This window comes from Mustela erminea, chromosome 1 (assembly GCF_009829155.1).
Source record: "Mustela erminea isolate mMusErm1 chromosome 1, mMusErm1.Pri, whole genome shotgun sequence".
Taxonomy (NCBI): Eukaryota; Metazoa; Chordata; class Mammalia; order Carnivora; family Mustelidae; genus Mustela; species Mustela erminea.
In genome coordinates, this window is record NC_045614.1 from 53,991,609 (window position 1) to 54,007,819 (window position 16,211).

Here is a 16,211-nt window from a genome sequence, read left to right on the forward strand (position 1 = left end):
AAAAAAATGCCCCTTTAGGTGTCAGGTGCTTGAGAAATAGGCAATGCAGGTGCTGGAAAACCTCTTCTAGGCAAGGGGAAAAGGGAAATTCTATTACTGAAAAATCACAGTGGGAAAAGAATATCTAAAATAACTCTCATAGGAAGCACAGCTCTGAAGCTCCAGGGTCAAACTTCCCCATCAGTCCTCAGACTCTGCTCAAAACAGAAATTGTGTATCATCAGTAGCTGTTCCCAGCGTCAAAAGCAAAGCTGTCCCATGGGTTCAAAAGTTCAAAACAAAATTATGTTTACAAAAAACAAAAAAAACCCTTAGGTAACCAGTGACTACCTAAGTAAGGTTAAAATGAGTACAGAGCTTGGGGATTTACATACTAATTGATTGTAGGACTTAAGTAATGAAAATACAACTTCTAAAGGTAAATTGAGTCTATCATACCATTGCTATTACAAGAACAAAAATTTACTGAGCCCTTACCACTTGTCATGTAAGGCAAACTATGAGCTAGGGCTACAACAGTGAATAGAAAACCCCTTCCTTAAGGGGTAAATGGGAAATCTCTGTATCTTAATGTTAATTTTGCTGTGAATCTAAAGCTGCTCTAAATAATAAAGTTTTACAAAAATCCCTACCTTCATGGTGTTTACATTCTACTGTAGGGAGACAAACAATGAACAAAAGTTTAAGAACATAATTTCAGGTGGTATGAAAAAAAAGAAAACTGCTAGGAGAATAAAGAATAACAGTGATGGAAGACCTCTTGAGGCAACATTTGAATTATTTACTGAATAATAGGCATGAGTTTGTAAATTAAACAGCCAGCAATCAGTCATTCAACAGACATTAATAGCCCACTTACTTGATTTCAGGCATTTAGTGCAGGAGGTCCTTGGCATAAAAAAAGAAAAAAAATCAATAAACCATGGTTTCTGTGTCAAGGCACTTGAATCTTAGTAGGAGAAGAGGGACACTTCACCAACAACTTATACCAAAATACAACAGGTATTAGACTGAACTCTGTATACGCGGAGGAATAAGCAGAAGCTTCGAGGAACACAATTACTCCCAAGGAGGTCTTCCAGAAGGGAAGATTAGAGTCTTGCCGTTCTTCCTAACCTTTAGCCCACAATACTCATTTGTATGGTTCACATAAGGGAAGAGGAAAGGAAAAGAAGTGGGCTGCCAGTGGCTGAAACTGACCACCCCCCACCCGAACTCTACCTACCCAGGCCCCTTCCAGCCACCCAAAAAGCTTTGGGAACCGATATCTATCTGCTGAAATCTGTTCTTGGCACAGGTACACAAGGGTTGTTTTGGCTTTTGTTTTTGATTTTGTGTTGTTGTTATTACCAACTGAAACTACCATGACTGTCTTTCCCAAGTTACTTGCCCATTTCTCAGCCTGAACATATTTATGTCCTTGGGTCCTCTGGAACTCTGCAGCACACAGACAATGGTTCTCTAGGGAAGAAACACATTTTACAACGTATCAGTGATATAGCTGGAAAAAGTTCAGTAGAGGAACTTTTCTGTTAAACCAAAAAGCTCCCAGAGTAAATAATTTGAACCAACTTCTACATAGAAGACTTAAGAACAACATTTTGAAACAGTTTGAAAGTGTTTTTTTTTTTTTAGATTTTTATTTTTTTATTTGACAGACAGAGATCACAAGTAGGCAGAGAGGCAGGCAGAGAGAGAGAGGAGGAAGCAGGCTCCCTGCTGAGCAGAGAGCCTGATAAGGGGCTCAATCCCAGGACCCTGAGATCACGACCTGAGCTGAAGGCAGAGGCTTAACCCATTGAACTACCCAGGTGCCCCAACAGTTTGGAAGTTTTATGATGGTACGTGTTTGGGGGATTTGTTACAGAATTATATTGGAGAAGAGGGAGGTGAGTGAGGGTAAGAAGAAATGAGATTGACCATAAACTGACACCAGATTATGAATACAAGGGGGTTCATTACTTATTCTGTCCCCTTCTGTGTAGGGGGCTCATTTCCTATTCTGTCCGCTTCTGTATTATGTCTACTCTTTTCCATCATAACAAGAGTTTGCTTTTTAGCTTTATATGACAAAGCCGGGGACCTATAGAATCATACAGGTGTCCTGAGAAAACCATTCTCATGCAGAAATCTGGAGTTCATGTTATTTTTAAATCTATTCACTATACTAGTGATTTTGTACATGCAAGAAAGGAAGAGTGTCCATGTAGATCAATGACTAAATAAGATATATATAGGAAAATATACTTCAAAAAGTATTTCCCCAAAAATGTATAGAAAATACAATTTAGGGGTGCCTGGGTGGCTCAGTTGCCTTCAGTTGCCTTCAGCAGCTGCCTTCAGTTCAGGTCACAATCTCCTAGTACTGGGACGGAACCCCACATCCGACTTCCTGCTCAGGAGGGAAGTCTGCTTTTCCCTCTCCCTCTGCCCCTATCCCCCGATTCCGTGTGCACGTACTCTCTCTCTCTCACACACACACATAAATAAATGAGAGAGAGAGAGAGAGAGCACGAGCAGGGAGGAGAGGGAGAAGCAGTTTCCTGGCAAGCCCGGAGCCCAACGCAGGACCCGAACCTTGATCCCAGGTTCCTGAGATCACGACCTAAGCTGAAGGCAGATGCTTAACCGATTGAGTCACCCAAGTGTCCCTAAATAAATAAAACCTTAAAAAAAGAAAGAAAGAAAGAAAGAAAATACAATTTAGCATCCAAACTGTGCCTTAATATATTAATCAGGAATTATCAGAAAGAACGTTCTCAGGGCTTTCACCCAGTAAATAAACAACACTTACTGAGTTCCTATATGGAGACTGACTTGGCAATTTCTCATGTCATCTCACAGATGAGATTGTGGGAACATATTATATTTCCATTTTATAGATGAGGAAACAGTTTCAGAGAGAGCGCGTCTCCTGCCCAAGGTCACAATGAACGGAGATAACAGTCAAGGCTCTTTCCATTCTACCACTACTTACTTCATGTTCTTGAAAGGAAAAGATGAATGGAAAATAGAACAAATTTCTCATTCTTTAAACTCTGCCATTCCAGGGTGATCAGGAGTTCTCTTCTTCCTAACATCTACTCACTCTACTTCCTACCTCTTGATACTTAGAAGCCAATGTGATATGCAAAGTGGGTCAATTTTTAGGAGAAAAAGTAGAAAAAAGTTGGCAAAGCAGAGCAAAACTCTCTTTTTTATTCTCTGGAAATCAAAGTGTTTCTGAACCTTTAAAAGATGTTTTCAAACCATTAAATTACTTTAAAATTTGAGTAGTCTAATTCAGAACTATTAAAATTACCAAATGGAGTTTCCTTGGAATTAAATATCATTAAGTTCATAAGATGTTTACAAATAAAAAAATTTTTCTAAAACAGATGAGTAAAAGAAAAATTAGGAGTTATTTCATTCAATAGGAAAGAAAACAGTACTCTTGAAGAAATGGCTTTGAAATTATTTCTTTCAATTCTTCCAAATTATATTTTTAAAAGCTCAAAGTTGGGGTGCTAAATAAATATAGTACTAATTTGGCTATATTCTTTCATGATTTTTAATTTGAGTCAACACGTAGCTGCATATATTGTAACCTAATTATTTGTCTATAATTGAGATTAATACTTGTATTAAGAATGTCCCAGAAATTTTCTTATTCATAAGACAACCACTCAGAAATAGAAAGGTGACTTATGCAGAGCGGTGTAATGAAAAGATCAATCACCTGGAGGTCAGAAGAAATGGGCTACAAGCCTGGTTGTGGTGCTTAAGATCTTCTAACAAATGGGCAAGTAATTTAGTGAAGGGCAAGATAACAGGTGACAGAATAGTGAGAGGAAGCGTAAAGGAGCTTAATCAAAGTCAAAGTAAAATTAGGAGGTTGCAGGTAAAATTTTATAAGTTCTAAAAATCATGTATGGGAACATAATAGAGTCATTCAAAAAGTGGCTGTATTTTTGAGTGTGTGTGTGTGTGTGTGCGTGTAACCTGTCTGGCATGTTGAACTGGTTATAATTTTTTAAATTTTAAATTAAGATCTTCTAAATCTCCTGGGAATGTATGGTGTTTAGATATGACAAATGGTGTCTCAGATAAAAAGAAGGAGCAAGGGACGCCTGGGTGGCTCAGTGGGTTAAGCCGCTGCCTTCGGCTCAGGTAATGATTCCAGGGTCCTGGGATCGAGTCCCACATCCGGCTCTCTGCTCAGCAGGGGGCCTGCTTCCCTTCCTCTCTCTCTGCCTGCCTCTCTGCCTACGTGATTTCTCTCTGTCAAATAAATAAATAAAATCTTAAAAAAAAAAAAAAAAGAAGGAGCAAATGTCAGAGTCGTGATTGTATTCAGCTGTCATGAAAAAGTGACTCAATTGGATGATTGGAAACAGAGCACATTAATTGTCCTAAACCCAATATCCAAAATAGTTAAATATCACTGTTAATGCCAACACTCCATTTTGCCAAACCCTTGAAACATAAAAATGTTGTCATTATTTTTTTAAATTTTGTTATTGAGATTTCTCCCTTAAGAAATAATATAACAGTAGCTAAAAATACCTGAGTTCTCAAAACAAAAACAAAAACAAAACAACCCTAAAAACCTGAGTTCTCACACTCAAGCTAGTTTTAGTTGGAGGAAAATGCCAACCAATTCAGTTATGGTCACCTCCCACTACCAGATCTGTACTTCCTTCCCAATATAATAAACATAGTATGCAATTAAGAACCTGGGAACAAAGTTCCCCTCGTTGGAAGAAAAGCAAATATGTGTGCAAATCTCGAATGAGGTAAACAGCTGAGCACTAATTGCAAAAAAATAAGTGCCACAGGACCAAACATCAATAGTTGGAAGGTGTCCTTGTGGTTGGGAAAAACTGAACCAAGGTACAATCTTTTATCTCTAGAAACTACAATATGGATTAGACTGCGTATGCATGCTGTTGTAGGGTGGAGACTATGTGCTGTTTATCATTTTATCCCTAGCACTTAGCAGAGGGCCTGGCACAAAATAAGCATTCAATAAATGTTTGTGGAATGAAAGAAATCTGCAACTGTAGCTTACACAGTGTTTTCTAATTTTTGAAAATATGGCCAACTGTAATAAACAACATTTTATACCAATTCCTGGTACTCACAAACACACATATACATAACATAAAAGTTATGAAGTAATGCTTTTTAAATTTAGGAAGTACATTCTGATAGTTTCTGTTCTCTTCTGTTTTATTGGACTTTAAAAAATATATTGTTTTTTACCCCCTGAATTGATTTAATAATCCACCAGTGAACCAAGACCAGTAGTTTAAAAAGCAGTTTTATATTATTTCTATTTACATTGCTTAACTTACATTCTTAGACTTTACTAACTATAGACCACTTTCAAAAATCACAGAATTTTTTTTTAATCCAGAAGGATGTTTTGAAAGTATTCATATTCTAGTATTCAACTCTAAAATGTTGTACCAGTGATGAGTTTACTCTTTTGGGATTCTCTTTGGTCAGTGACGTTAATTATGGGAATTTCCCCAATCAAAAGCAGATTTTCCCTACCTCACACCACGCACATTATTTAACTAAAAATAAATCGCAGACCTAAACATAAGAGCTAAAACTATAAAACTCTTAGAATTTGGGAGTAAATTTTTATCACTCTGTATTAGGAACTGATGTGACACCAGAAGAAAAATAGGTAAGGTGGATTTCATTAAAATTAAAAATTCTTCTGTTTTAAATGATGCCAAGAGGAAAGTAAAAAGAACTTACTGGATGGAGGGAAATATTTGTTAATTATATATTTGATAAATAACTTGTATACAGAATATATAAACAAATCTTATAAATTAACAATAAAAATATAAATAACCCAATTTAAAGAGCAAAGGATTTTATTGGAATTTTCTTCAAGGAGGATATACAAATAGCCAATAAGCACATAAAAAGATGCTTATATGATGAGTCACTAGGGAACTACAAATCAAAATCACGGTGAGGTACCACTTCACACACATCAGGTTGGCTAAAATAAAAAAGACAAAAACAAGTGTTAGCAAGAATGTGGAGAAATTGGAATCTACATACATGGCTGATAGGAATGTAGAATGGTGCAGCCACCTTGAAAAACAGGCTGGCAGTTCCTTAAAAAGTTAAACATAGTAATTCTCCTAGGTACATACCCAAGAGAAATGAAAAACATGTGTACACAAAACCTTGATATGAATATTCATAGCAGCATCATTCCTAAAAGTCAAAAAGTAGAAAAAACCTGAAAATTCATTAACAATGGATGGATAAACAAAATATGATATAGCCATACAATGAAATATTACCTGACCATAAAAAAGAAAGAAATACCACATAGATGATATACACCACACAGAGGATACCACACAGATGAGCCTCAAAACATTGAGCTAAGTTCAAAGAAGTATGTCATAGAAGACATTATTGTATTATTTCATTTATATAATACATCCAAAATAGGTTAATCTATGGAGTGGGATGGATTAGTGGTTAGGTAGGGCTACAGGGAATGACTGCTAATGGGTAGGAGGTTTCTTCTGAAATGGTGATGGTGGTAGAACTCTGTCAATAAACTGGCAAATACTGCATTATACATTTGAAGCCAGATTGGAACTCTGGAATAATCAAGAAGGATACATGCAGCACTTCTATGCCTGAGTGTAGAATGTTGAGCCCTGACAATCTGACTTACCCATACGACAGGCAAAGAATGTCTTATGGTCAACAATTGTTCTCTGGAGTCCCTACAGAGCTGTAGCTCTTCTTGTTTTGGGAGACAAGTAAAAGGACATGAATCTATTGGCTTTACCTCTGAACCCTTTTAGAAGTGATACTCATCCTTACAAAATTGTACTTCAAAAATGAGAACCTTCTGCCCTAAAGGGAAAAGAACCAAGCGTCCACAGAGTTAAGATGTGAAAAAACTAGCAAGCATTCTGGACAAGCAATCATTAAGCTTCTTGAAATCAGTAACTTTATTCATCTTTGCTTCCTCAAGGAGGACCAGGCCGAGAACGGGATGCTCAGTACATGAGATGGGAAGGAGGGACAGGAGGTATGGCCTCAAGTCCAGAAGACCAGAAGCTTTCTGACTGGGCATCTGTGACCCCTCTTGGACGGGTCGTCACGGAGAGCGGCACGAAAAGTAGCGGCCCGCAGACTACTCAGTACATTTAGGAGGCAGCAGGCCCCAAACTGCTTCTGCAACGTGAGAAGTTGAGATTCCCAAGCCCCGCGTTCCCCCCACCTCCACCCCACCCCATGTGTTCTGATCCCTCAGTGGAGGAAACACCGCTAAAGAATTCAAGAAATTCTGTTAATGAGTTTAAGAAATGCTTTTAATGATTAAAACTAAAACTCAGTCACCTTAAGGGACTAATGAGCACCGCTGTGAAGTACAAATGCAAAAGGGGGGCGCTGAAACTGCGCAGCGCCATTGGGCCCTCAGCTAAAAACCAGATGATCCTAAATGTGATTTAATTTTTTTTAAAGAATGTCATTAAAAATAACAACTTGGAAAAAAGACATCTCGCAGGGCTAAGGGTGAGGCACAGTGGAGTGGAGACGGAAGGCGGGCTCCGGAATCCCGCACCTCGGACTGATCCCAGACGTGACCGTGGGCACCTCTCTAAGCTCTGTCCAGGTGCCGGCTTGGTAAAATGGGACCATTTCTGGGCCGCCTCCCAGCGGCGGCTGGGAGGAACAAGCGAGGCCGGATCGAGTGGGCGCGCGCCAGGGCAACCCCAGCGGCCAGGGGCCCTACTGTGCGCCACGCGGCTGGCGCCCCGCGCCGCGCGCTCCCCGCCCCCGCGCCGCGCCCGCCCCCGCGCCGCGCCGCGCGCGCCCCCGGCCCGGCTCGGCCTCGGGCAGGCGGGGCCGACCGCACTCGGAGCGGTAACCCGCGCCCGCGTCGGAGTCGCCGCCTGGGGCGCTCGGGTCGGCCGCCGGGACGCCGGAGCCGGGCGCTGCCGCCGCCGCAGGTCAGTATTGGGGCGCGGGGCGGTGCTGGGGGCCTGGAGGGCGGGGAAGCGGCGAGGGGTCGGGGTCCGAGGAGGGCCGTGGCTGCGGCGTCGAGGTCGGAGGGGACCGCGGCGGACAGGTCCCGGCTGAGGGTCGCGGACGCGCTGAGGTGTCCCGGCACAGAGCGAGCCGGCCGGGCGGTGGAGGGCATGGGCTGCACGCGAGACGCGCCACAGGGAGCGGCGGGCGTGCGTCCGACGCTCCCGGGACAGGCTCCTTCGAGGGAGCGCCTGGTCGGGGTCTGAAGGAACCGGGGACCTCCGAGTCCCCGGGCGTTCGGGAGGCGCTCGAGGGGAACTTTAGGACCGAAACTCGGGCTCTGGTGCCTCTCCGTCCCGCCGCCGCGGAGTCTCGTGCTCGGTCTCTAGAGCCCTGGCGGCGGTCTCTGTGAGGGTCGGGGTGACAGATAAGCGAGGGGCACCCTCGAGGTCACCTAGCCCCAGTGCCCTTGAGCGCTGAGCTGGCCGTCAGCCTAGTGGAGAGGCTGGGATGTGGGCCGGATTCCCCGGGGTTGTACGGGATGGAGAAGGCGTGCGTCCCCCGCCCCACCCCCGGTGTTTGGAAAGTGGCATCGCCGGGCTGGGGGTTCCCACACGTGCCGCGCCTCACTGCCGGCTCCGTGTACTCTCCCGGAGGTAGCGAGAGGCAGGTAGCTTAAACAGAAAGCACAGGTCCCTGAATGCAGGGGGTGGGAAGTGGGTGTGTGGTTGTGGTACTGTCTGCCTCGGTATTTGGGGGAGGAGCCTAAGGTAAGGAGGCAGAAACTGGGAGTAACCTATTCGCTGCTTTTATATAAGGTCAGTTGTTAGGTAAGGAAGGGGCCTTTACCTCTGCTGGTTTTCAGAAGGCTGCATTTCTAAATTCTTCTTGTTAGCTTCCGTTGCTTAGGTGAGTCGCCTCACTCTGATTGCGTTTTGTTGAAATGTGTTGGTGTGTCCAAAATTTGCGAGATGATGATGACGACGATTGATTGTAGTATATCGTTAGTATTTGGCTGTGCTCTTGTTTGAGCCTAAGAATCGAAATCTCTTGGGTCTAAGGATAATTCACCATTGTCTTGGGAAAAGTAGTGTCAATTTTAGGAGAAATAAAGTAAAAAAAAATAGTGATCTGTCAGGAAGAAGTTAAAGTTTGTTTGTTTTTCCTTTACAAGTTTGGGGGATGAAATGTAAAATTAATTTTGTTTATATTATCATCTGAAAACAAAACCAGGAAAGATGCTGAACTGAGTTGCAGGAGAAGCTCCTCATTTTGAAGTACATTATTTTAATGTCAGCTGTTTTTTTTTTTATCCTTCATGAAATAGATTTTAATCAGAGATGTTGAGAGAATAGTGAAATAACTTGCTCTTTAAAAGTACCCAGGCACATCTTTTCCCACAAATCTCAGGTGTGCTCTGGCAGTCTCCCATCTATAGCTGAGAGATCGATCACTGACTGAAAGTAACCAAACTGATGGTGTTAGATGATTTAGGAAACCCTTCTGGAATAGAGACTGACATAGACATTACCTGGGGCTTCTCTCTTAAAGAAGTACTTTGCACTCTTATGAATGTTTTATGGGAGACACACATGTTACCAGTTAGCATTCTGAGGGATGTTTCAACTCTTTTTTTTTTTTTTTTTGAGGGATGTTTCAAGAGAACCTGTTCAAGTTTTAACATAATTTTTTTGTGTTGTCTATTTTCACTCAGATTCAGATTCATTCTGCAGTTAATATAGTGCCATAGTATTCTTTAATAATTAAAATTTAAAACTAATGTCGTGTTAGCCAAAAAAATGAAGTTTGTTACTGAATCATCTATTTTTGCCTTACTGAGTACTTCACATAATTTTTCTCCTTTATTTATATTATATGATATGTGATACTTCACTTGCTAGTGATTATATCTTTAAACATCTTAGAATCAACTAGTGACCATCTCACCCTTTTATAATTCACTGGGACGGGGAAAAAAAGTGGTTATTTCATTTTTAAATAAAAATTCTTTTTCACATTGAATAGTTTCTAGTCTTTATAAAAACTATAATAGCATGGCATTGTTGTCGTATAAAGATTTGAAGAACTCTGGGCTAAGACTTTTGGGCATTGTTTTTTCATTCTTTTACATTTAAAAGAATGTAATTTTTAAAAAAGTAAAACTCAAGTGTCCGCCAGCATCATATTCTTTATTACACTTAAAATATTTTGAAAATATTTTTGTGATTGGTTGTTTTTAATGATTAAATACAGTTTTCTTTAAAGGGATAAATTTCCTTAGTATTTGCTTCTCTGTGTATTTCAGAATTATGTTTAAACAATATGTCATAATTTTTAAAAATCACTATTAATTTCAAAATCCCCTGACATTTAAAATTTATACAAGAGACAAAGTCTGACTTTAGGAATATGAATTAGAAATGCATTACTGATCACGGCTAATTGCTTTTCGTAAGTTAGAGGACTATAAACAAATACTTATTTTCTCTCTTCTGTAATTCTCTGAAAATAAGCTGTTTGCCACTAATCTTAACTATGAAGATAATCATGCATGTGAAAGCTGTGTGACAGCCGCTGCTGTGAAAACATACACCAGTATTGATATATTTCATTTAGTTTTCAGATTGTGAAGTGGTTAATAACAAGAGACTTTCATGAAACATGGAAAAAGTGTTAAATTAATACTTTACAAATGTTTTCCTATACTTTTACTTCTTTCACAGGATGTATGTATGTATCTATATGCTAATGGATAACACAGAAGATGTCATCCTTCTAATTTGTGGGTGACCTGATGAATTCATTTTCACTTGAACTTGGGAATATATGTCCTAAGGTGTAGCAAAATGTGCTAGAAGATATTTTTGGTCTCACAGGTTTCCACTAAATAAATACCAGTTGTAGAGGATTTTTAAAAAATCACTAATCAAGAAAATTTGATTTAAGTCGCAAGTCTATAAATGTAAACATATGCTCCCTACCTTAAAACAAACTGAACTTCTGAGTTGCTTTTCTTATTTTTCCTAGCAGATCCCAACGTTAGGGTAGTTGAGGCCTAAAAACAACAAAAAGGGCAGCGGTTTAAAGTGCTTATGAAGGTCCTTTGAAACTGATATAATTTAATTCCACCAAAGTACCGTAAGATCTGTGAATAGCCATCTTGCAAGTGTAGACAGCTCCTACATATCATACTTCAGTTAGTTTCATAACATTCTAGATAAAAATTTTAAACTGACGATTATTTGAAATCTTCCTGGAGTTTCTTATTTACTATTTGTATTTTATCACAATACAGAGGTATATTTTGAAAAGTTATATGGCATATGTTTTAGAGCTTATTTAATAAAAATGTCACATTTTAATTTTTATTTACCTAAAATACTTACATTGGTTGTTAGAAGGAAATTGATTCAAATACAATAGGCCATATTTTGGATATAACTTTTGTAGATGTTAAGCCAAAAACTGTCACCAATAGTAGTATATAGTATACAGTATATACATGTATTATTTGGTTTTTTTGAAGTTTATATAAGAAATATTTTTCTTCAACAATCAATACATATTAACATTTTAATACTGAATATTTAATTCAGAATATAAATGTTTACATTTCTCACAGTTTAGTTATTACAGTGGGGTGAGTCACTTGTACTTTTTCTCCCCTCCCATTGCTAAGCAGGCCCGACCCTGCTTAGTTTCCAAGATCAGATGAGCTCCCACGCAGTTAGGGTGGTAATGGCCATCTACTTTCTGACTGTCCATGTCCTCATCTGTGAAATGGGAAAAGTACTGCAATTACTGTTCTATGCTTTTTTTTTTTGTATGATTTTAAGACTTTATCAGCAAAACTGTGTATCTTAAAAGATAAGACCTTGCCCTGAATTTAACTGAGTAGATATTTTAAAGAGAACCTTCATGGGTATTCATGTCAACTCTTGTACAAATGCTGATGGTTCACTTTGGCACAAATTTTGAGATCATTGTTATGAATGAACTGAAGAGGGGCACCTGGGTGGTTTAGTCAGTTGAACAACTGACTCTTGATCTCAGCTCAGGTCTTTATCTTAGGGTTGTGAGTTCAAGCCTATTGGGCTCCACACTGGGTGTGGAGCATACTTAAAAAAAAAAAATCCACAATAATAAAAATGAGCTAAAGATAATGTTTGCTGGGTGGTGATCTATCTATTAAATGTTTCTGGAAGTATTTCATATTCAATTTAAAATTGTATTTCCTATTTCCTGGTGATTTTGGATAAAAAATCGGATGACTGTTTTTTGTTGTTGTTGTTGTTTTACTGTTATTATCTTTGTGAGTCCTTTGTAGACACAGTGTGAATCCTCTTTTGTCAACATTGTGTGTCTATTGCGGTCTAGGTGTAGATTGTACTTTTATTTGATAAAGTTTTGTTCTTTATGTATTTTTATGGCGCATGCTGTGGGTACTTAATGTATGTTACCCAGGAGCAGGTTTGTTTTATCATGAGGCCTATGAACCTTCGGATCAAATGACAATTCGGTATCTCAGACTAAAAGACTAAAGAGTGACCTGGGGGTGCCTGGGTGGCTCAGTGGGTTAAAGCCTCTGCCTTCAGCTCAGGTCATGATCCCAGGGTCCTGGGATCGAGCCCCGCATCAGGCTCTCTGCTCCACAGTGAGCCTGCTTCCTCCTCTCTCCGCCTGCCTCTCTGCTTACTTGTGATCTCTCTGTCAAATAAATAAAATCTTTAAAAATAAATAAATAAATAAACAGTGACCTGTACTTGTAAAAACTGGGTCTTTTCCTAACAAGCTATAACCAAAAATAGGCTTATAGAAGCTTGAAACTGAGGATGCCTCTTAATAGCCCCCCCCCCCGTTTACTAGTAGGGCATAATTGGACAAGCATATAATTAATCATGCATCAATCCAAATAATCATTTTAAATTCTACTTACAAATTATTAATTAATGCATTTTATTGTGAAGCGTCTCCTCTACAAGAAAGTAAGGGACTGGGATCCAGGTCTGAACCCCATTCTGTTCCTGGAATGTGGAGCTGCAGAGCCCATGTAGGGACATGACTAAAGGGGTGAGGAGACAGCGGGCAAAGAAAGGTTTAGGCCAGTGCCTATAGGTGAGTGTTCCCTTTTCTGTGGGTTCCCCTTTGGGGTGGGGAGTAGGGAGCAATATTAGCATCTGCTGTTGTCATAGTAGCTGCGCTTTCTCAGTCATGGCTGTAGCTTCAGCTCTTCCAGGGACCAGGCCGTTCTCAATTTGAAAATCTTTTTTGTGACCGGGTGTACTGAATCCCTTCTCCCCCCTGTGATTTCTCAGATATGAAGGAATGAAATGATGTCATCAGTTCATGCAATAAGAATCAATGAAAATTGAGACTTAAAACTTCATGATCGGGATTTAAACTGGATCATATATTGTTTTAGTTCAATTTGATTCAGTATCTGTTTAGGAAACATTTTTATTCCACTTCATGGCTTTTAGAAAATAAATTCATTGCTCGTTTAACTGATTCACTATTTTGAGAAAACACTCTAACTTGTAGACTCATCTAAGAGAGAGAGTTAACAATGTGGATAAGACTTACTGAGACAGGGGTGCATGGATGGTTCAGTTGTTAGGTGTCTGTCTTTGGCTCAAGTCATGATCTCAGGATCCTGGGATTAAGCCTGGAATTGGGCTCCCTGCTCAGTGGGGAGCTCCCTCTCCCACACCCTCTCCCGCTGCCACTCACAAGCTCCCCCTGCTTGTACAGGCTGCCGCCACTGTCTCAAATAAATAAAATCTTTAAAAAAAAAAAAAAAAAAAAGGCTTACTGAGACAAATTTTCTGACCTTCTGGAAAGAGTTCATATTAGCATAAACCTGGGGTGTGAATTCCTTCACCATTTACCACAGATAAGGAGAAGGGAGATATGAGGGAGGTAGAAAAACAGGGAAATACCCTGAGTAGGAGTATAAGAGATCTGTGTTGGTCAACTCCCACAATCATCGGATTGTAGTTACTGTGCGTAGACCTCAAATATAAGGTTGGTTTCTAAGAATTTACTCTGTTCCTCAGTGACTTCATAGAGTTTTAAAATAGCTTTAAATTCTAAAGTTGCCACCTAGCACTGTTACTCTCTCTGGCTGTAAAAGTTGCCTCAGGGGAAAATCTGGGAAAGTGAATGGAAAGAGGATATTCGTACCCTGTATGTTTAAGGAATAAATTTTCCTTTATAGGGAAGGCAGTAGGGAAACATACCTGTCAGGCTGCCTGAGTACAATGATGAAGTGTTGGAAAGAACCCCTTAACTCTGACCCCACCCCACTGGCTGTCATTCCCCCTCTAAAATTATATTTGTCATTTGAAAGTTTGAAGTCCACTTTCAAAATGCCAATATTCCTAGCAGAGTTAGTTCTTTAAATCACTGTCACCAAAAAATGGAGACGTTAGTTCCTAGTTTCCCTGCTACCTGAAAACAAGGCCTTTAGAGAATAGACAACACATGTGGGAGTTTAAAAAGAAGTGATCTGGACAAGGAAAAATAAAATAAAAATGATTCATGTTTCAGTTTCCCCATAAACCAGCTTCTATGAAACCAAATAAGAAAATAACCATTGGAACTAGCAGTGGTAGGAAAGGATAGATTCCCCCATACATGCCTTTGTTTTTCTCTTAAAGATCAATACAAGTCTTCCTTGAACCATTTTTTTCCCTCAAAGAAAACAAGTTGTTATTCCCCAGCATCAACATTCCTAGGAAATGTTCTCAAAATTAAGGTTATGAGTTAGTAGTTGGCAATCAAATATCTGAATATAACTTCTTATTATGTCTTTTTATTTTCTCTGTGATGCTAGACAAATGATCTGGTGTCTCCATGAGTTCTTCCAGACGTTTAAAGTAGCGTCCTAGTATATTGAAATGAGGGGAACATTTCAATCACATCAGAAAAATGTATACTGAAGTATAAATAATGCTTAATGCTTTTGCAGATCCATTGATCATAAAACTTAACACGTGCTTTATTTTTTTTTTAATTTTTTGCTCAAAAATTGTTATGGCAAGCCAACACATCTCTGATAGTAGTAGAAGATTACTAACTATGACAAAATCAAGTTCATTAATTCTTTGAGTCAGCTGCTAGGTAGTGTTTAACAGTTAGGATTGGGCTACCCTCATGCCCATGACTGAGCACATTGCTTTCTTGTTCACTTTTTCCACAGTGTTGAAGAAGTCAGAATCTAAAGCAGAGAATCTTGGAGTCCTACCTTACTAAACTTTGTTCTTTTCTATCAGTTGGTAATTATTGGTGTAAACAAACAAGTTTTTGATTGCATGTGGAAAAGTGCTTAAATTTTTTCCCCTTGCTTTATGTAGTGGATAGAGTTTATGAAAGAGAGCAAACATGAATAGGGTATATATAAATGAAGAAAATACTTTAACAAATTATTTGCATATGCCAAAATCCAGAAGAGTGAAGAAAATACCCAGGCATTTGCCAATGTAGGATTACTACATGTTTTCCTAAAGTATTTGGAACTAATTAGAAACATCTTAGCTTTATTTAAAGATAATATAAAATATTTTTAAACTTTCCTTTTAATGAGGTCCAAATTCGTTTGTGTTTAGGACTAGAGCAGAACAATGTCTACAAAAGTATAGATTATTAGTTTCTTGAAGCAGGTACTAATCGAGTTTCATTTATCTTCCTGTCTCCAGCATCTAGCACAATATTTAGTACACATTCAGTAAATGTTTTAAAAAGGATAAAGAAATCATTGGTGCCTGGGTGGCTCAGTTGGTAAAGCATCTGCCTTTGGCTCGGGTCATGATCCAGGGTCCTGGGATCAAGTCCCGCATCGGACTCCCTGTTCTGCGGGGGAGCCTGCTTCTCCGTCTGCCTCTGCCTCTCTGTCTCTCATGAATAAATAGAATGTTTTTGTTTTTGTTTTTGTTTTTGTTTTTAAAAGGGTGAAGAAATCATCTAAGGCGGTGGTTCTCAAGTGTGGTCCTTGGACCAGCAGCATCAGCATTATCTGGGAACTTGGTAGAAATGTAAATTCTCAGGCCACACCCAGACCTACTGAGTCAGAAACTCTGGGGATGTGTTTTCACAGGCTCTCCAGGGGATTCTGATGGATACTATTTTGGAACCCCCTTGTTCTTGCATCCCATATAATGGCCTGGCCCTGTTGATCAGTGCACTTAGTTTGGATTATTTTTAGT

The 16,211-nt window shown here is 39.5% G+C and overlaps 1 protein-coding gene across 2 annotated transcripts in view; it reads left to right on the forward strand.

Moving 5' to 3' along the window:
* The first annotated feature begins 7,896 nt into the window (after nt 1-7,896).
* PPARG (peroxisome proliferator activated receptor gamma) overlaps nt 7,897-16,211 on the forward strand; it is a 131,216-nt gene continuing 122,901 nt past the window's right edge. The window contains exon 1 of one of the 2 annotated variants that reach the window (XM_032327662.1): nt 7,897-7,988. The gene's annotated coding sequence lies outside the window, so the exon portion shown is untranslated. Of the gene's footprint in view, nt 7,989-8,832; nt 8,917-16,211 lie in introns of those variants that run through there. The other variant, XM_032327653.1, reaches the window with a different exon arrangement.